Source organism: Mustela nigripes, chromosome 7, assembly GCF_022355385.1.
Source record: "Mustela nigripes isolate SB6536 chromosome 7, MUSNIG.SB6536, whole genome shotgun sequence".
NCBI classification, from domain to species: domain Eukaryota; kingdom Metazoa; phylum Chordata; class Mammalia; order Carnivora; family Mustelidae; genus Mustela; species Mustela nigripes.
The window spans coordinates 59,002,634-59,025,095 of record NC_081563.1 but is presented as its reverse complement, the minus strand read 5'-3'; the positions used below and the strand labels follow the sequence as shown (position 1 = coordinate 59,025,095).

Sequence of the window (22,462 nt, the reverse complement as noted above, 5' to 3'; positions counted from 1 at the left end):
AAAAATGAACTATTGGGATTTCATCAAGATCCAAAGCTTTTGCACAGCAAAGGAAACAGTGAACAAAATCAAAAGACAACTGACAGAATGGGAGAAGATATTTGTAAACGACATATCAGATAAAGGACTAGTGTCCAGAATCTATAAAGAACTTAGCAAACTCAACACCCAAAGAACAAATAATCCAATCACGAAATGGGCAGAGGACATGAACAGACATTTCTGCCAAGAAGACATCCAGATGGCCAACAGACACATGAAAAAGTGCTCCATATCACTCAGCATCAGGGAAATACAAATCAAAACCACAATGAGATATCACCTCACACCAGTAAGAATGGCTAAAATCAACAAGTCACGAAATGACAGATGCTGGCAAGGATGCGGAGAAAGGGGAACCCTCCTACACTGTTGGTGGGAATGCAAGCTGGTGCAGCCACTCTGGAAAACAGCATGGCGGTTCCTCAAAATGTTGAAAATAGAACTGCCCTATGACCCAGCAATTGCACTATTGGGTATTTACCCTTAAGATACAAACATAGTGATCCAAAGGGGCACGTGCACCCGAATGTTTATAGCAGCAATGTCCACAATAGCCAAACTATGGAAAGAACCTAGATGTCCATCAACGGATGAATGGATCAAGAAAATGTGGTATATATACACAATGGAATACTATGCAGCCATCAAAAGAAATGAAATCTTGCCCTTTGCGACAACATGGATGGAACTAGAGCGTATCATGCTTAGCGAAATAAGTCAAGCGGAGAAAGACAACTATCATATGATCTCCCTGATATGAGGAAGTGGTGATGCAACATGGGGGCTTAAGTGGGTAGGAGAAGAATCAATGAAACAAGATGGGATTAGGAGGGAGACAAACCATAAGTGACTCTTAATCTCACAAAACAAACTGAGGGTTGCTGGGGGGAGGGGGGTTGGGAGAAGGGGGTGGGATTATGGACACTGGGGAGGGTATGTGCTTTGATGAGTGCTATGAAGTGTGTAAACCTGGTGATTCACAGACTTGTACCCCTGGGGATAAAAATATATGTTTATAAAAAATTAAAAATTAAAAAAAAAAAAACACATGAAGCCAAAAAATGACAACTTAAAAGAGAAATAAATAGCTCTACAATATTGTTGGAGACTTCAATATTCAGTTCAGAATAATGAACAGAACTGCCAGGCCGAAGATAACTAAGGAAACAGACCACCTATTACAATAAACCAAACTAGATCCTAAAGACATTATAGAACACTCTACCCAAAGACAGTGGCACACACATTCTTCTCACGTGCACATGGGCATTTTCCAGGACACACCATATATTATACCATAAATTAAGTCTCAATATATTTAAGAAGATATCATATAAACCCTATTCTCTGGCCACAACAAAATGAAGTTAGAAATCAATAACAAATATCAAAATTGTGGAAATTAAAGAATGTACTTGTAAACAATATTTCAAAGAAGATATCAAACTAGAATTTAGAAAATACTTAGAAACAAAAACAAAAACAACATAAAAAAATTATGGAACATAGCAAACCAATTCTAAGGGAGAAATTATAGCTATACATGTATACATTAAAAAAAAAAAGATATCAAATCAGCAAACTAACTTTACAACTCAAGGAACCAGAAAAAGGAGAACAATTAAATCCAAAACTAGCAGAAGGGAATAACTAATAAAGACTAAACGGGGATAAATGAATAAATAGAAAAGCAGCAAAGAAAATCAATGAAACAAAAAGCCGATTCTTTGAAAAGATCAACCAAACTGACAAACTTTTAAGCAAGACAGACTTAAAAAAGAGAGAAGACTCGAATTACTCAAAATCAAAATCAGAAAAGAAAGGAAAGATATCACTACTAAGTCTACAGAAATTAAAGGATTATAAGAAACTACAATGAACAAATATATGCCAAAGAACTGGACAACATAGATGAAATGGACAAATTCATAGAAACACAGAATCTACCAAGACTAAATCAGGAAAACAAAGAAAATCTGAACAGACCTATAATTAATAAGGAGATTAAATCAGTAATAAAAATCTCCCAATAAAGAGAAGTCCTGCAGCTGTCGCAGGTGAATTCACCAAATATTTAAAGAAAAATTAATCAATTCCTCTCAAACTTATCCAAAAAATTGAAGAAAAGGGAACACTTTCAAACTCTTTCTAAGAGACCAGCATAACACTAATACCAAAAAGAGACAAACACACTCTAAGAAAATTACAGATCAATATCTCTTATGAACAGATGTAGAAATACTCAACAAATGGTAGAAACAGAATTCAGCATCATGTTAAGAAGATAACACCATGACCAAGTGGATTAATATAAAGTTGGTTCAACAAATCAATTATTTTAATACAAACATCAACAAGATGAAAGAAAAAGCACATGATCATCTCAATTGAAGAAAAAAACAGTTTACAAAATTCAACATTCTTTTTATGATAATAACACTCACCAAATTAAAAATAGAAGAAAACTACCTCAACATAATATAAAAGCCATATATGAAAAACCCATAGTAAACATCATACTCAATGGTGAAAGACTTAGAAGCTTAGAAAATCTTAGAGCTTCCCCTCTAAGTTTAGGAACAAGGCAACATGCCGACTTTTCACCATTTCTATTTGACATAGTACAAGAAGTTATACTTAGAACAATTCGGAAAAAAAAGAAAAAAAAAGAAAAAGGAAAAAAAGAAGGCATACAAATGGGAAAGGAAAAAGTACAATGATTTTATATTTAGAAAACCCTAAAGACTCCACAAAACAGCTGTCACAACTAATAACAAATTAGCAGGATACAAAGTCAAAAAATAAACATCAGTTACATTTCTATATACCAACAATGAAAAATCTGAAAAGGAAATTATAAAATCAATTCCATTTACAACAGCATCAAAAACAATAAAGTACTTAGGAATTAACTTTTTAAACAAGGAGGTGAAAGACTTGTTCAATGAAAACTACAAAACAGCACTAAGAAAAACTAAATATGACATACATAAATGGAAACACATCTCATGTTCACAGACTTAAAGATTTAGTTTAGTTAAAATGTCAATACATCCCAAAATAATCTACAGATTCAATGCAATCCCAAAGACATACTGCACCAAAACAAAAACTCACCTTAAAATTCATATGCAATATCTAGGGCCTCCAAAGAGCCAAAATAATTGGAGAGAGAGAGAAAACACAAAACTGGAGGCCTCATACTTTTTCATTTCAAAACTTATGACAAAGCTACAGTAATTAAAATAGTGTGGTAGTGGCATAAAGACAGATATATAGACCAATGGATAGAATAGAAAGCCCAGAAATAAACACTGACAAATGACTTTTGACAGGAGTGATAAGATCATTCAATGGGTAAAGGAGTCTTTGCAACAAATGATGCTGGAGAAACTGGATATGTGCAGGCAAAAAAATGAAGCTGGACCTTTACCTAACATCACATATAAATTAACTCAAAATAGATCAAGGATCTAAGTATAAGACCTACAACAATAAAATTCTTTTTTTTAAAGATTTTATTTATTTATTTGAGAGAATGAGTAAGAGAGAGCATAAATCAGGGGAGGGGCAAAGAAAGAGAGGAATGAGCAGACTCCCTACTGAACAGGGAGGCTGATGTGGGACCCTGGGATCATGACCTGAACTGAAGGCAGACGCTTAACTGACCGAGTGACCCAGGAACACTGACAATATAATTCTTAAAAGAATATATAGGACAAAAGCTTAGTGACATTAGATTTGGTAATGGTTTCTTGGATATGACACCAGGTCTAAGTAAAAAAAGAAAAAAATAGGCAAATGGGACAACATGAAAATTTTAAAATCTTTCACATCCAAAAGACACTATCCCTAGTGAAACAATGAATTACCTAAAAAGCCATGCATTCATACAAAAGCCATTTCATGTGCAAGAAATGTCTATAGATTTTTTTATGTAATCAAATAGGAAATATTCAATGATATGGTTTCAGGTTCCATTTTGCAAATAACCTTTAAGGAACTATCACTGGTGTAATTTTAATTTAGTATTAAAGATGAATAATCACAAATACCTGAAAAGCGTTATAAGAAAAAAAAATTATAAGAAAAAAGATACTATCCAGAGAGTAAATGACAACCCACAAAATGTGTGAAAATATTTGCCATTCATATATCTGGTAAGACACTACCATCTAGAATCTATAAATTCTAAAGCTCAACAAAAACAAAAACAAATGAGGCACCTCGCTGACTAAACTGGTAGAGCATGTGACTCTTGGTCTTGGGGTTATAAGTTCAAGGCACATGATGGGCATAATGCTTACTTAAGAAAATAAGATTAAAAAAAAAAATCCAATTCAAAAATGGGCCAAGACTTTAGTAGAAATTTCTCCAAAGAAAATACATGAATGGCCAATAAGCACATGAAAAGATGCTCAAATCACTAGTCATTTGGGAAATGCAAATCACAACTACAATAAAGTATAATTTCATACCCATTAGAATGGCCTACTATCAAAAAAAAAAACAGAAAATATACGTTGGCAATGATGTGGAGAAATCAGAACCCTCATGAATATTGATAGGAATATAAAACGGAAAGCAAAATGATGGTTTCTTAAAAAATTAAAAACAATTACCATATGATCCAACAATTCCACTTCCAAGTATTTACCTAAAAGAATTGAAAGCAGGGTCTCAAAAAGGTATTTGTACACCCATGTTTATAGCAACACCATTCACAACCATAGAAGCAACCCAAGTGGCCACAAATGAATGGATAAGCACAATGTGGCATATGCATATAGTGAGTGGTAAATCAGCCTACCTTTAAAAAGAAGAAAACTCTGCAATATGCTACAGCATGAATAAGCCTTGAGGACATTATGCTTAGTGAAATAAACCAGTAACAAAAAGTCAAAAACTATGTGATTTGCCTTATACAGGTACGTGGAACAGTCAAAATCACAAAGACAGAAACTGTAATAGTGATCGCCATGGGCTGGAGGGAGGGGAAAGTGGAGAATTATTGTTTAATAGGCATAGAATTTCAACTTTACAAGATGAAAGGGTTATGGGGATGGATGATGGTGGTGACTGCCCAAAATTATGACATTTAATACCACTGAATTCTATACTTAAAAATAGCTAAGATGGTAACTCTTATATGTATTTTACCATAGTAAAAAGAAAGAAAGAAAGAAAGAAAGAAAGAAAGAAAAGAAAAGAAAACAAAACTTTATAATAATTTGGTCTCTGATCTATTTAACAAGTCTTAATATTGGTTTTTAAAAGATCCTGTTTTGGGGGTGCCTGGGTGGCTCAGTTGGTTAAGTGTCTGCCTTAGGTTTTGTCATGATCCCAGGGTTCTGGGATCTGCTCAGCTGGGAGCCTAATTCTCCCTTTCCCTCTGCTACTACCCTCCACCTTGTGCTCTCTCGCTCTGTCTCCCAAAGAAATAATATCTTTAAAAAACAAAAAAATAAAAATAAAAATAAAAGATCCTGTTTTTAATTACACTATTATATACCATGACTCTTTATTAATTACATAGATGGCATGTAAAACACATATTTCTAAACATGCATATACTTAAACCAAAAGCAAACTTATAAGATTACTCCCTAAAGCAAGATGGCAGAGGAGTAGGAGACCCAGGAGTTCAGCTAGATAGTTATCAAAACATTCTGAATACCTACAAACTCAACAGAAGATAGAAGAAAAAGAAGAGCAGCAATTCTAGGAACAGAAAATCCACCACTTTCCAGAAGGTAGGACATGCAGAGAAGTGAATCCGAAACCACCAGAAGATAGGCCACAGGGTGAGGGGCCACGTCCGGGCAAGTAAGAGAGCCGCAGAGCACAAAATTGGAACTTTTAGAAGTCTGCTCCACTGAGGGACCTCACTCCAGAGAAGGAGGGGTGGAGCCCTTGAAGGGACAGTGTGGTCTCAGGACCTGCAGTGTCACAGAAAGACCAGGGGTACCTGAGTGTGTCAGAGCTCCCAGGTATAGGAACAGGGAAGCCAGCTACAGAGATGGAGCTCAGGAGTACATTCTCAGCTCAGGGTTAAACCATGATCCTTAAACCGTGCACTTCAAGCACGGACACCTCAAGAGGCAGATCCGGGAAGACTCACCTTCCTCCTCCAGGAGGAGCATCATGGAAGCACACCACAGGAATCTACTCAGTTTGGAGACTCCAAACAGGGCCATGCACCAGAAATAGAAATGCTCTGTCACAAACCTGGTGAGCATGGAGTGCAGCCATAGACCAGGGAAAGGGGAGGGATTGGCTGCTTTTCTCTGAGGACAAATTGAGGAATGGGGCCCCCAGCTCTCAGTTCCCCTGGCTGGAGATTGGGAGGCTGCCATCCTGATTCCTGTCCTCCAAGGCTCTACCGAAAGCATTCAGGGAACAAAAGCTACTGAGAGCAAACCTGAACAGATTACATAGCCTGGCCTCTGGCAAGGATGGTGCAATATTGCCTCCGGCAAAGACATTTGAGAATCACTGAAACAGGCCCCGCAACCCAGAAGATCAGCAAGAACATCCAGCCAAGACCAAGTTCACTAATCAATGAGAACTACAGAACTCCAGAGCTAAGGGAAAACAACACAAAGAATTCATGGCCTTTTTCCCAGGATCCTTTTGTCTTTCAAAATTAAATTTTTTTAATTTTATTTTTTTCTTATTCTACTTTCTAATGTTTCTTCTTTCCTTTTTTAACATTTTTTAACTATTTTATCTTATCAATACCACTGAAAAAAAATCTTTTTAAGTTTTCATTGTTAAACTCATATTTTATCCATTCGTTGTATTTAACCTCACTTTTTGTATACATATAGATTTTTTTTTCTTTAACGTTCGGGGATACAACTTTTTCTAATAGATCAAAATATATCATAAATCTAGAACATGGCTTTGTTCTAGTCTCTGGCCTGATCACATTCCCCCCCCGCAACCAATTTATCAATAATTTTTTTAATTTATTTATTTGACAGGCAGAGATCACAAGTAGGCAGAGAGAGAGAAGTGGAAGCAGGCTCCCCACTGAGCAGAGAGAATGCACGGCTCGATCCCAGGACCCCTCAGATCATGACCCGAGCTGAAGGCAGAGGCCTGAACCCACTGAGCCACCCAGGCATCAATAACATTTTAAAAATCACTTTTAATTTTCATCTTTACAGTCATATACCATCCCTTCATCATGTTTGCCCTTATTTTTGTATATGTAAGTTTTTTCTTCTTTAAAATTTTGGAAGGTAGTTTCTTCTAAGAGACCAGAATACCCCCAAAATCAAGTGGGTGACTTTGTTCTATTCACCAGTCTAATATATATTTTTTTAAATATTAGTAATACGTCAGAACTAGAGTTCAGAATGATGATTATCAAGATGCTAACTGGGCTCAAAAAAAGTGTGGAAGGGGCGCCTGGGTGGCTCAGTGGGTTAAGCCGCTGCCTTCGGCTCAGGTCATGATCTCAGGGTCCTGGGATCAAGCCCCGCATGGGGCTCTCTGCTCAGCAGGGAGCCTGCTTCCCCCTCTCTCTCTGCCTGCCTCTCTGCCTACTTGTGATCTCTCTCTCTCTCTCTCTCTCTTTTTCTGTCAAAATAAATAAATAAAATATTTTAAAAAAAAGTGTGGAAGATATCAGAGAATCCTTTTCTGGAGAAATATAAGAACTACAATCTAAGTTGAAATCAAAAAACCTGTTAAAGAAATGCAATAAAGAATGTAGGTTCTTACTGCTAGGATAAATGAGGCAGAAGAGAAAATTAGTGATATAGAAGACCAAATGATGGAGAATAAAGAAGCTGAGTGAAAGAGAGACAAACTACTACTGGACCACAAGGGGAGACTTTGAGAAATAAGTGATAACATAAGACAAACAATATTAGAATAACAGGGATCACAGAAGAAAAAGAAAGAGAGAAGTGGCAGAAGGTATACTGAAGCAAATTATAGTCGAGTATTTCCCTAATATGGAAAAGGGAAGAAGCATCAAAATCCAGGAGGCATAGAAAAACACCCTTAAAATTAATAAAAATAGGTCCATACCCCGTCATCTAATAATAAAACTTAGAAGTCTCAGTGACAGGCACCTGGGTGGCTCAGTGGGTTAAGCCACTGCCCTCCGCTCAGGTCATGATCTCAGGGTCCTGGGATCGAGTCCCGCATCAGGCACTCTGCTCAGCAGGGAGCCTGCTTCCTCCTCTCTCTCTCTCTGCCTGCCTCTATGCCTACTTGTGATCTCTCTCTCTCTCTCTGTCAAATAAATAAATAAATAAATCTTTAAAAAAAAAAAAAAAAGAAGAAGAAGTCTCAGTGACAAAGAGAAAATCCTGTAAGCAGCTCGGGACAAGAGGTCTGTAACATACAACAGTAGAAATATTAGATTGGCAGCAGACGTATCCACAGAGAGCTGGCAGGCCAGAAAGGGTTGGCATGATATATTCGGAGCACCAAACGAGAAAAATGTGCAACCATATTATATCCAGCTAGGCTGTTACTGAAAAAGAAGGAGGGATAAAAAGCTTCCAGGACAGGGCGTCTGGGTGGCTGAGTGGGTTAAGCCTCTGCCTTCAGTTCAGGTCATGATCTCAGAGTCCTGGGATCGAGTCCCACATCAAGCTCTCTGCTTGCCTCACTGCCTACTTGTGAGCTCTCTCTCTGTGTCAAATAAATAAATAAAGTCTTAAAAAAAAAAAAGCTTCCAGGACCAACAAAAATTAAAAGAATTTGCAAACACCAAACCAGCCCTATAGGAAATATTGAAAGGAGTCCTCTAAGCAAAGAGAGACCCTAAAACTAACAGACCAGAAAAGAACAGAGACAATATACAGTAACAGTCACCTTACAGGAAATACAATGGCACTAAATTCGTAACTCTCAATAGTTAGCCTGAATGTAAAAACAAGCTAATGCCCCAATCAAAAGATAAAGGGCATCAGAATGGATTAAAAAAAATAATAATAAGACCCACTGATATACTTTATGCAAGAAACTGACTTTAGATGCAAAGTCACCTCAAGATTTAAAGTGAGGGGGTAGAAAACAATTGACCATGATAAAGGACATCAAAAGAAAGCTGGGGTGGCAATCCTTATATCAGATCAATTAGATTTTAAGCCAAAGACTATAATAAGAGATAAGGAAGGACACTATATCATACTCAAAGGGCCTGTACAACAAGAAGATCTAATATTAAATATCTATGCCCCTAACATGGAGCAACCAACTATATAAACCAATTAATAACAAAATCAAAAAAACACATTGACAATAATACAATAATAGTAGGGGACTGTAACACCCCCTTCACTGAAATAGACAGATCATCTAAGCAAAAGATTAACAAGGAAATAAAGGCTTTAAATGAAAACACTGGACCAGAAGGACATCACAGATATATGCAGAACATTCCATCCAAAAACAACAGAATACACCTACTTCTCTAGTGCACATGGAACATTCTCTAGAATAGATGACATCCTGGGTCACACATCAGGACTCAACTGGTACCAAAAGATTGGGATCATTCCCTGAATATTTTCAGACCACAATGTTGTGAAAATAGAACTTAGTCACTAGAGGAAAGCTGGAAAGAACTCATATACATGGAGGCTAAAGGGCATCCTACTAAAGAATGAATGGGTCGGGGCTCCTGGGTGACTCAGTGGGTTAAGACTCTGCCTTCGACTTGGGTCCATGGTCTCGGGGTCTTGGGATCGAGCCCCACATCAGGCTCTCTGCTAGGTGGGGAGCCAGTTTCCTCCTCTCTCTTTGCTTGCCTCTCTGTCTACTTGAGATCTCTGTCAAATAAATAAATAAAATCTTAAAAAAAAAAAAAGAAGAAGAAGAAGAAGAAGAAAGAATGAATGGGTCAACCAGGAAATTAAAGGAGAACTTTTAAAAATCATTGAAACAAATGAAAATGAAAACATAATATTTGGGACACAGCAAAGGCAGTCCTGAGAGGAAAGTATATAGCAATACAAGCCTTTCTTAAGAAACAAGAAGGGTCTCAAATACACAAACTAACCCTACATAAAGGACCTGGAGAAAGAAGAATAAATAAAGCCTAAACCCAGCAGGAGAAAAGAAATAATAAACATCAGAGCAGAAATCAATGAAATAGAAACCAAAAGAATAGAACAAATCAACAAAACTAGGAGCTGGTTCTTTGAAAGAATAAATAAGATTGATAACGCCCCTTGGCCAGACTTATCAAAAAGAAAAGAGAAAGGACCCAAATTAATAAAATAATGAAAGAGGAGAGATCACAACCAACATCAAAGAAATACAATTATAAGAACATATTATGAGCAATTATACACCAGCCAATTTGATAATCAGGAAGAAATGGATGCATTCCTAGAGACATATAAACTACCACAACTGAACCAGGAAGAAATAGAAAACCTGAACAGACCCATAATCAGGAAGCAGATTAAAGCAGTTAACAAAAATCTTCCAGCAATCAAGAGGCCCAGGGCCAGATGGCTTCCCAGGGGAATTCTACCAACATTTAAAGAAGAATTAATACCTATTCTCCTAAAAATGTTCCAAAAACAGAAATGGAAGGAAAACTTCCAAACTCAATTTATGAGGCCAACATTACCTTGATCCCAAAACCAGACAAAAAGGAGAATTACAGACCAATATCCTTTATGAACACAGATGCAAAATTTCTCACCAAAATATTAGTCAATAGGATCCAAGAGTACATTAAGAGGATTATGCGCCATGACCAAGTGGGATTTATTCCTGGGCTGCAAGACTGGTTCAACACCCACAAATCAATCAATATGATACAATATATTAAAGGAAGAACAAGAACCATATGATACTCTCAATAGATACCAAAAAAGCATTTGACAAAGGACAGCTTCCTTTCTTAATCAAAACTCTTCACAGTGTAAGCATAGAGGGTACATACCTCAGTATCATCAAAGCCATCTATGAAAAACACACAGCAAATATCATTCTCAATGGAGAAAAACTGAGAGCTTTTCCGCTAAGGTCAGGAACACAGCAGGGCTGTCCACTATCGCCTCTGCCATTCAACAGAGTACTAGAATTCCTAGGCTCGGCAATTGGACAACAAAAATAAATTAAAGGCATCCAAATTGGCAAAGAAGAAGTCAAACTCTCCCTCTTTGCAGATGAAATAATATTTATGTGGAAAACCCAAAAGACTGCACTCCAAAACTGCTAGAACTCATACAGGAATTCAGCAAAGTGTCAGGATACAAAAATCAATGCACAGAAATCAGTTGCATTTCTATACACCAACAGCAAAACAGAAGAAAGAGAAATTAAGAAGCTGATCCCATTTACAATTGCACCCCAAACCATAAGATAAATACGAATAAACCTAATGAAAGAGGCAAAGAATCTCTACTCAGAAAACTATAAGGTATTCATGAAAGAAACTGAGGAAGACACAATGGAAAAACTTTTCATGCTCATGGATTAGAAGAACAAATATTATGAAAATGTCTATGCTACCTAAAGCAATCTACACATTTAATGCAATCCCTATCAAAATCCCATCCAATTTCTTCAAAAAAATGGAACAAACAATCCTAAAATTTATATGGAACCAGAAAAGATCCCGAATAGCCAGAGGAATATTGAAAAAGAAAGCCAAAGTTGGTGGTATCACAAGTACAAACTTTAAGTTCTATTACAAAGCAGTCGTCATCAAGACAGTACAGTACTGACACAAAAACAGACACATAGATCAGTGTAACAGAATAGAGAACCCAGAAATATACCCTCAACTCTATGGTCCAGTAATCTCTGACAAAGCAGAAAAGAATGTCCAATGGAAAAAAGACAGCCTCTTCAACAAATGGTGTTGGGAAAGCTGGACAGCCACATGCAGAAGAATGAAACTGGATCATTTACTTACACCACACACGAAAATAGACTCAAAATGGATGAAGGACCTCAATGTGAGATAGGAATCCCTCAAAAATCCTTGAGGAGAACACGCAGCAACCTCTTCAACCTCAGCCACAGAACTTCTTCCTAGAAACATCACAAAGGCAAGGGAAGCAAGGGGAAAAATGAACTATTGGGATTTCATCAAGATCAAAAGCTTTTGCACAGCAAAGGAAACAGTCAACAAAACCAAAAGACAACTGATAGAGAAGATATTTGCAAATGACATATCAAATAAAAGGCTAGTACCCAAAAATCTATAAAGAACTTATCAAACTCAACACCTAAAGAACAAAGAATCCAATCAAGAAATGGGCAGAAGACTTGAAAAGACATTTCTGCAAAGAATACATCCACATGGCCAACACACACATGAAAAAATGCTCAACTTCACTCGGCATCAGGGAAATACAAATCAAAACCACAATGAGATACCACCTCACACCAGTCAGAATAGCTAAAATTAACAAGTCGGGAAATGGCAGATGTTGGTGAGGATGCAGAGAAAAGGGAACCCTCCTACACTGTTGGTGGGAAGGCAAGCTAGTGCAGCCACTCTGGAAAACAGTACAGAGGTTCCTCAAAAAGTTGAAAACAGAGCTACCCTATGACCCAGCAATAGCACTACTGGGTATTTACCCTAAAGATACATAGTGATCTGAAGGGGTACGTGCTCCTGAATGTTTATAGCAGCAATGTCAACAATAACCAACTATGGAAAGAACCTAGAGGTCCATCAACAGATGAATGGATAAAGAAGATTTGGTATATATACACAATGGAATATTATGCAGCCATCAAAAGAAATGAAATCTTGTCATTTGCGATGATGTGGATGGAACTAGAGGGTATTATGCTATGTGAAATAATTCAAGCAGAGGAAGACAATTACCATATGATCTCTCTGATATGAGGAATTTGAGAGGCAGGGCAGCAGGCTGCAGGGTGTAGAGAAGGAAAAAATGAGAAGGAAAAAATGAAACAAGATGAGACCGAGGAGAGAGACAAACCATAAGAGACTCTTAATCTCATGAAACAAACTGAGGGTTGCTGGGGTTTGGGGAGTAGGGATAGGGCGGCTGGGTCACAGACATTGGGAAGGGTATGTGCTATGGTGAGTGCTATGAAATGTATAAGTCTGATGATTCACAGACCTGTACCCCTGGGGCAAATAATACATTATATGTCAATTTTTTAAAAAAAGATTACTCTTTAAATATTACTTCACTGGTTTCAATGAAACAGAATCAGATTATAACAAAATTGTTACATAAAGAACTTTACCTCATAACTCATTACTCATTTTAATGAATGAGTTTTAACCAGAATCATACCAAGTTTATATATACTATAAATAAAATTAATGAGGTTAAATAATTTCATACTGTGTAAGTATAAAATCATGTACACTCCCAAATACCTAAAATATCAAGAGCCAATGTTCAATTTTAGGGATATGAACTTAATTCTCCTTCAGTAGCTCTGCTGGATGTTGTTAGAATTGTATTTCAAATATTTTCTGCCGTTTCAATTAAACATTACCTAAATAATGCTGAGCTGGGGTAAAAAATGTTAAAAACATCTCCAAATCTAACATAAAAGATTAATGCACCAGTGTTTGTTGCCTTAACGAAAGTGAAAGCTTGTGAGGAATTCAGAAACCACCTGAAGATTCAAACTCACAACGAAATTGCAATGACATATTGTGCTCCTTGATATTACTACCAGAGATGGCTCTTTAAGAAAGTAAGGAAGACAACCTTATTATTAGTGTAATTGGAAATGTGCTTAAAAAAAAAAAAAAAAAAGAAAAGAGAGAGAGAAATAGAAATGTGTTAAAATGTCCACCAGAACAAAAACCTCTCTTGCAGCATATTACATTACCTGTGAAAGGTAATCTATAAACAATCAGTGCAAATATGTTCTTTAATCTGACTTAGAGAAGAAGGAACTATAAAGAGAACAAGGCCCAGGAACTAACATAGAGCTGACTTTGTGTGTATCTGGACTACAGCAGTGGGAGGAGTGTTAGGATACAGGTCTATGGCCTACTTGGGAGTATGGATATGTCCTATTCTGCTGTAGGACTACAGTGAGATTTCTCGTTTTGAAAACTCTCCCTTCAAAAATTCACTATAAATCAAGGACAGAAATCATGAGATTCTAAGAACAACAACAGGGAGATCCTTTTCCTCTTAGCAGTTACTAGTATTCATGTAGTAGGATCATGGGAGAAATTTTTTATAAACGTAGAAGCTAGGTTTGAAGAATAATGCACACCTACTCTGTAAGAGAAAAGGAGATCAATCTGTTCCCTCTCCACCCACCCACCTACCCCCAAGAGGAGGAAAGTCGGAGAGCCAGAGGGAGCATGCAATGTCCCATGCCATGAGAGCCATCCTGGCACTCTATGCCCAATCTTCAGTAGGAACTTAATGCAAATCACATTTTTTAAGCAAATTACATAATGAAATATTTGTTAGAATTACAGTTAATTTTGATCTTAGAAAACATTATTTTCTAGTTTCTATTACCAAAATGTAAAATTATATGTTAGTTTCCAGACCAACTTTTTTTGTAATTCACTTTCTTTCTTCATTAATACATCAGAAAAGTCTGACTATGAAGTGAATGGTTGAATTGTAAGAAGTCTAACAAAATTTCTGTATTTACTTCTAACTTGTATACATGATTCTTAAGTACTCAAGTACTCAAAACCTTTGAAACCCATTTACTGAAGGGATATCCTTTTATCATATTCCTCACTTCATAAATCATTTATAATTTTAGGTCCATTTTATATCATTTTTATAAATTAAGCAATGAGAAATAGCATTACTGTGATTTTAATAGTCATTTCAAACAATACTTTGGGGTACCTGGGTGGCTCAGTCGTTAAACGTCTGCTTCCTGCTCAGGTCATGATCCCAGCGTCCTGGGACTGAGCCCCACATCAGGCTCCCTGCTTGGCAGGAAACCTGGTTCTCCTCCCACTCCCCCTGCTTGTGTTCCCTCTCTCACTATGTCTCTGTCAAATAAATATTTAAAAAATAAAATAAACAAACAATAAATAAAATAAAATAAACAATATTTTATCTCTGCATCATTTTAACCTTGACTTTCTGTGTTTAATAATCTCTCTCAAATGCATTCCATAATTTATTTCTCAGTGGTTTTTATAGTATTCCTCAAAATGAGTATTAACACATTAATTTAATTTAAAATGAAGTCATTTTTTTTTTTTTAAAGTAAGTCAATCTTACCTGACTGGGCTTCACCAATTAGGTTACATGGCATTATTTTATCCAAAATTAAAAATTCAACAGGCAAATAAACCACCTCAAGGTTCTGACATACTTAAACCTTAAAGCATATGGTAAGATGAAAGCATTTAATTAAAAATATTGTTTGGGGAAGGTCACAATGAAATCCTATTTCAATTTTTCCTAACATTTTCAGAGCATATTGAATTAATCAAGGTAACTCTAAATGAAAGAGGACTGTATAGTTTTAGGCAAATTTTAGTAAAGTTTTGAATGACTAATGGGTAATTAATCCTTTTGGAAGTCAGGTGGTTTTCAATCTTTTGTTTGCAGCCAAATTAAAGAAAGGGCCTAAATGAGTTACACCATTGAAAACAATTTCTGATAATAGGCCACCCATGTGATTTTGTTTTGTAAATAACATGGAAGGAGTTCAAATAATTCCCATCTTATTTAAGTGAATAGGTTTCTAAGCACTCAGATCTATAACGCTGGAAAAAGGGAATAAATTTGAAACAGAATCCAGTCTCATTTTAACCACAAGTAATATTCATCCACATGTATATAAACTAACCAGGGAGGAAAAGTCCCATCCATTGAGATACATTCCATTAAATTTTTACTTTTAATTTTTAGTAAATTTATCAAAGTAATAATTGATAAAGTAATTTTGATAAATCAAAAATTTATCAAAGTAACATTCACTTTGATAAATTTTATAATTTTAAGAACTGTAATGATAATAGGTTTATTATACTTGCAGGCACAAATGACAGTTTATATTCATATTTTTGTGAAAAAAACTTACAGTATTTTTAGCATTAAAATACATTAAAGTAAGATAATATTATGTCAGTAACGTGAATTGGAAGTTTGAGATTAGCAATGTATAGAAACCTCAACTTCTGACTGTCAAAAAAGAGATATTTACCTATTTTTTAAGTGGATGAGGGTAGAAAGATATTTAGATTCCACTGCATATTTTTAGAAGAATGATCTAACGGTTTTTTAACAAAAAATTCAATACTCATAATACATTGGAAATTACAATCTTTAAAACTGTATAAACATGATACATTTTAAGTGTTCATTTTAAAACAGACAAAAGGATATGTAATTTGTTTTCTTAGTGTAAGAAGGTCTTAGTTTTCTAGACATGGCTACAAGAACTTGAACAAATCACAACCTTTGAAATTGAGTCTCTTAAACTATAAAATGAGAATCATATTCACTCTACCTCAGATTATGTAATATTACACATATTCACTATGTTTTTGTAAAATGTAAAACAATATGATTAAATTAATGAAGGCCCAGGAAAGTAATAACTCCCTTGATTTTGTGTCCTTTTCGTATGAAGTAGACCAAGAACACAGCCCATGACAAATCCCAGCTGTAATTCATGAAAACTTGATTCATTTCCAGGAGCCATATATTAAATTGATCTATAAATAACTAAATTCCTATGTGCCACGATTCTTTAAAATTAAATTTAGCCAAATATAAGAGGAGGGTATTACAAAACCAGACTTGGGAACTAAGACACTGAAATGTAAAAAGGTAACAGGGGACATAGATTTAGAAACAATGTTATGGAGGGCCATCCTTACTCAGTCATTCCCATCTTTTGGGGCATTTGAAACTTTCTACCTTAAAATCAGCATTTTGTAACATAAATTCTTAGGCCTACAGCAAGGTTATGAAACAGCAGTAACATATCCCCATTTTCTGGGCCTCCAACTACAGTTCTCAGTAGTTTCACTTAGATGGAGCCAAGTATATTCCCCAGGCAAACCAAGCATACTAGATAATAAAAACATCATACTGAAATAAAAAATAATTTTCCAACATACAAATTTTATAATGAAAACTGTTCTTAATTCTGCCTCTAGGTTGTCTGATAATTTGGCTAAATGACTTGGTACTCAAATGAATAAGCTATTTACCAAAAATATATACATTTTTATTAAAGTATCAAATTACATTTGTGAAATTTCAGATACGCTCAGTATTTCACAAGTTCTTCCAATCATTTTCCAATATAATTTGCACTTACAAAATTTCTGCTTAGCTAGAAAAGTCTGAAACTGATTAGTTTCATTAAGCCAAGATTCTTAGTCTTCCAGCTTCCGCAACAGCAAATTCGGAGATATTTCTCTTGTACCTGCAGTCTCTGAACCCAAATAAATTATCACTCTAATAACAAGTTGAGAGCATCGCACAGTGAATACCACCTAAATTCTATAACACAGCATTTCCTGTAACTATATTTGCTTTTATATTTTAATTTTTTTGTGGACAAAACTATTCATCCCTCAATACATCCATTAATCTATCCTTTTTTTTTAAGATTTTAATTTTAAATAATGTCTGCACCCAACATGGGGCTCAACCAACCAAAAGATAAAGAGTCATATGTTCCACCAACTGAGCCAGCCAGGTACATTTCAAAGACAGTTGCCAGTGTAAGTATGTATCACACCCAAACACTTCAGCATACCTATCACTAGCTGGAACTTAATAATTTGGGGGGTTTTTTTAAGAGGAAATTTATAAATATGAAATGTACAAATCTTAAGTGTCTCAAAAGCAGATTTTACAAATGTTCATACCATTCAGCATGAGAGCCCAAGAGCCTTGCAGAAAAGACAAGTTCCTGTTGTGGCTGCAGCTCCAGCCTTCCCACTGACACTAGGCACTTTTCTGGACCATGTAGCAATAGTACAAATGCCTCTTTTGAACAGGTCTGCATACAAGCTCTGGGTAAAGGGCCCTCTTCTTCTTCCTCCTAGAAATATTAGCTGCTCTTTAACATCTTCTACTTCTGGGACCCTTAGACTCAGAGCTCTTTTATGCCTTTTAGTATAACCACCCCTCCTTGTTCTAGTTAACATTTCATCATTAAATTTTCAAATAACCAGTAGAGATCCGTCTCCTGACTAAACTCAGACTACTATAAAGGGTTAGTCACTGCACAGCTTTTCTGTATGTTTGAAAATGTTGGGGGGAGGGGAAAAGCACAAAGGCATATTTAAGAAGACAGACCAACTGTTAATAATTGTTAAAGCTGGATGATGGATTGAGAAAATTATACCACTCTCTCTTCATTTGTTTATGTTTTAAATTTCCTGTAATACTTTTTAAAAGGAGATGAGGGATAGGGAGAAAGGCTTCAAAATGGCCAAAGCATTTATGAGGAGCCTGGTGGAATGAATTTTAACAGGCAGAAACAGAGAATAAGACTCCAATCAAGGAAAAAGCACATGTAAAATATGGAGGCAGAAAACCAAAGGACATGTTTTAGCAACAGCAAGTAGGTTGGCTAACGTATAAGACGGAAAACGCAAATAAATGTGCATGGTAAGATATTTTTCCACTCTTTCACTTCTGTATTACTTCATACTCAATTGCTTTTTTTTTTTTTTTTTTGGCCTACTCTCCTCTCTGCTCTGCCCTTACTTCTACATACTGTCCAAGATCTAGCTCTTTCCACTCTTCCTCACCTCTCATGAGCCATAAATTGATCCATTGCATCTTTTTGTATCTTAATTTCTTCAAACATGGGCATAATGATATGATATGTCTTTGGACATATTTATGACAAAACATAGATGTGCTTGTGCTTATACACCAGCATTCTTTTACATTTAAAGCCAGCAGTAGTAGCATAAAACAAGTTTCCATAATATCTAGTTAGTAGAGCATAAGAAAACGCATTAGTAACAACTCATGTGACTTTTTTTGTGATTACAAAATGTGTCTATATACACCAGAGTGAGATATGTGCATGTGTGCCAACCTAAGATCTCTGGGAAGGGACTGGTAATATTCTTTGTTAAACTGGATGTTAAGTACAGTAGGACAAATAATAAAATGAATACTCAATATTTTCTCCACCCACCCATATATTTAAAGCACCCTTAGGCCAGTGTCCAGTTACATCTCTCCACTTTTCCCTTCCTTAGAAATGACAACTATAGTGAAATTTGATTTACAAAAAACATGTCTGTTTCATCCAAACTGAAAATATTAAAAAATTATAAAACCAGTTAGATATTTAACAGGAAGAACTCCTTAAAGAGATAAAGAAAATACATCCAAAAAAAACATATGACAATTCATTAGAAGTACATAAGAACATAGACTTGTTGTACACATTAAAGTATACAGCTACCCCAATTGGGCTCCTTTCCCTCCTAATCCCCATTATTGGTAAGGTCCGAACCTGTCATTTTACTTCAAACTTCTGCATGTGTTACATGCTCTTCCATCTATTTAGAATGTGGCAGGAACACAGTTATCCCAAAACAGGAGACAGCAGCAGAAAGATGTTGTGTGGTATCATCCAGGCAATGACCTCTGCTTTCTCAACCCTTTCTGGGTTCCCTAATGCAAAGTGTGCCTCAAGATCCAGGACAATGCAATGTTTGGAAATATTCGTTCAAACGACACACCAAGACTGTTAAAGTAAGTTCCTCCAAAACACAAAAGCAATGGTCAAGACTAGAATTAGGTTTCTTTCTTGCCTCTGACAGAGCTCTTCCTGTGTGTGTAGTCAGTATCACAAACAGCTATGCACGCCATTGTATACCACAGGCAAAAGGGATGTCCTTACAAAGATATGTTGCAGCAGTGCCTGCTCTTGGTGATGCCTTGATTCCACTAAGTTCTAGAGGCTGTGCAAAAGAACTTTCTGTGATAATGGAAATGTCTGATATTCTGTCCCATATGATTAGAATACTTGAAATATAGGTATAACTGAGGAACTGGATTTTTATTTATTTTTATTTAATTTTAATTAATTTAAATTTAGGAGCCACAGGATTCATAGCTACAGTCTTGGGTAATACAGTTCTAGAGTCTTAGTTAAAAACAAAATAAAACAAAACAAAACAAAAAAACAAACAGGAACTTAAAGCATGTACGGTTGCAAATTGTCTTACTGCCAACCCAAATCCCTACTACAACACTGCAATTGTGGTTCTACCTCCTACCTTAGCTGCTTGGCCAAAACATCCATTTGTCTTCATTCAAGCAACAACTCCTTTGCAAACCCCTGGCTCCCCAGAGTTACTAACTCTTTATTACTACTAACCAGGTCATACCATATTGTCATTATGGGTTTACATAGCTGTATTCCCTGCTACTATGGGGGCTCTAAAAAGGCAGCAACTGTGTATTAATCTCTAGATTCCCACAGCCTACTAGGGTGCCACATCCTAAAATTCTTTCCCTACATTTTCCTGGCCAATTTATTAAGCCAGTTTTCATCTAACCAATCACAGCTCTTTACCACTCTACCATTTGAAATCTCATAATCCCATCCACAACAAACATCTTAGAAATGGAAAAATTCCAGGTCATTTTTATCTATATCACAGGGTGTGGTGTTGTACCTCTATCTATGATTGTTCATTAGAAAACACTGTAAAATAGTGAAAATGATGCATTTAGAAAACCAAGTGGAAATAATGAGGAAGTAGTTTGACACAGAATCTGGAATTCAGGACAAGACACAAATTTGGGAGTTTTCTGATATAGATGTAACCAGATATTTGACATCTGTAACCAATCAACTCGTAATTTATATCACATAGGGATTAAGTGTAGGCAGAAGAACAAAGGCACTCCAGTGCTAAAGAAGTCAGAGGTAAAAAAGAGGGGCAACCAATGACATAAGAGGAAAACCAGTAAAGTATATGAATAAGTGAATAAAGGCATTAAAGAAAGACAGAATTACTCAGTTATAGTAAATACTACTGGTAAAAAAAAATAATTTGGAAATATGTTATATTCTTTCCCACAATAGCAAACCCTCCAAAATGAAGAGAGTAAAACTGAAAGGTACCAATTGGCCTTCAATTACCAGTTGACAGAGAAAAACTAGAAGTTACAATAACGTTATCTAATACAGATACTGCACTGATTTGCTTACAGTTATGCTATTCCAGAACACCACATCTTCCTTTCAATATCCACATCACACTAGCTTTCAAGGAGCACTACAACTCTCTTGGGCAGCATTAATTTTAAATGAAAACCTCTTGTTGTTTTACCAGTTGAGATTCTGCCTGAAACAACCAGTGTCTCCCATACAGCTGCCACACTTTACTTAGAAATGAAGGTTTGGCATCATTTCAAGGTCAAGATGGTTGACCTGCCTCCAAAAACGAACGGACAAAACTGTCAACGCTCACCGAAGACTTAAGAAAAAGTTAGATCCGTGAACTGTGAGCTCCAGGAAGGGAAGGGCTCATTTCATTTCCCACAAGGCAAACGCTCACTATTTTTTATTTAATTTTGAAAGAACTGCATCTTACAGAAAGGAGGGGGCGAGAACTTCCAAGGCACTACACCCTCCAGAAGGCTATTACCCTAACAGCCCTGAGTAGGGACCGGCGAGCCTGAGGGTCAGCTGGTTAGCAGGGTAGATCAAAACAACGCGGAACGGCGCACAACCGCATTTCGGACCCTAATGTTAACAGAAAACCCCTTGCCCTTGGGCCCGGGCTCACCTGCCTCAGGGAGTCGGGAAGACGCGCGGTAGCTGGCCGCCTCAGAGAGGCGTCCCCGCAAGCTGCTCAGCTCGTCACCGGACACTACCTACAGCGGAGGGTCCCCTGGCAACTAGGGAAGGAGGACCCGGCAGGCCGCCGCGCACTCGCTGGGAGTCTTCGGTCTCTGAACTGCGAGAGCCACAAATCCCTCAGGTACTCGCCAGCGGCCCGTGCGTGCGCGCGCTCTCCCGCCTCGTCGCTTAGCAACTTGCGAAGCCTTCCAGCCTTAGCAACGCGTCAATTCCGCCCGCCCCTACGGAGTGTGAAGAGTTTTAAAGAGACTCTGTTTCCGGGTCGAGCCGATTTTACGCAGCGGAAGGTCTCTTTACCTCCCACTTTTACCCTTGGGGTAAGATAAGTCTCACTCACGCACGAGTGGGTGATGTAGCTAAAGGGTCTGTATCTCCTTCCTCGCCTTCCACGTGCCTCCCCTCCCACCAATTATTGGGCGCCAACGAGCAGGTCCTCCCCGCCCCAAGCACAAATCTTCAACTCATCGCTGCCCTCCAATCACAGCGGCCCGCCCTCGGGGACTACTTTGCAATCGACGAAGAGCGCAGGGAGAAAGGCGTGATCGAACCTCTGACCTCGGGAAGTGTAGTTCAACACTTGAAGGAAATGCGTTGAAGAATGCGCCATAATCCGGCTACGTAAACTACAGCTCCC

General features: G+C 36.9%; 1 protein-coding gene across 4 annotated transcripts in view; it reads right to left on the bottom strand.

Annotated features, from left to right (window-relative positions):
• WDPCP (WD repeat containing planar cell polarity effector) overlaps nt 1-22,406 on the bottom strand; it is a 487,280-nt gene extending 464,874 nt beyond the window's left edge. For 3 of the 4 annotated variants that reach the window (XM_059405982.1, XM_059405983.1, XM_059405985.1), the window contains exon 1: nt 21,755-22,406. The gene's annotated coding sequence lies outside the window, so the exon portion shown is untranslated. The remainder of the gene's footprint in view (nt 1-21,754) is intronic. The other variant, XM_059405981.1, reaches the window with a different exon arrangement.
• Between the last annotated feature and the right edge of the window lie 56 nt (nt 22,407-22,462).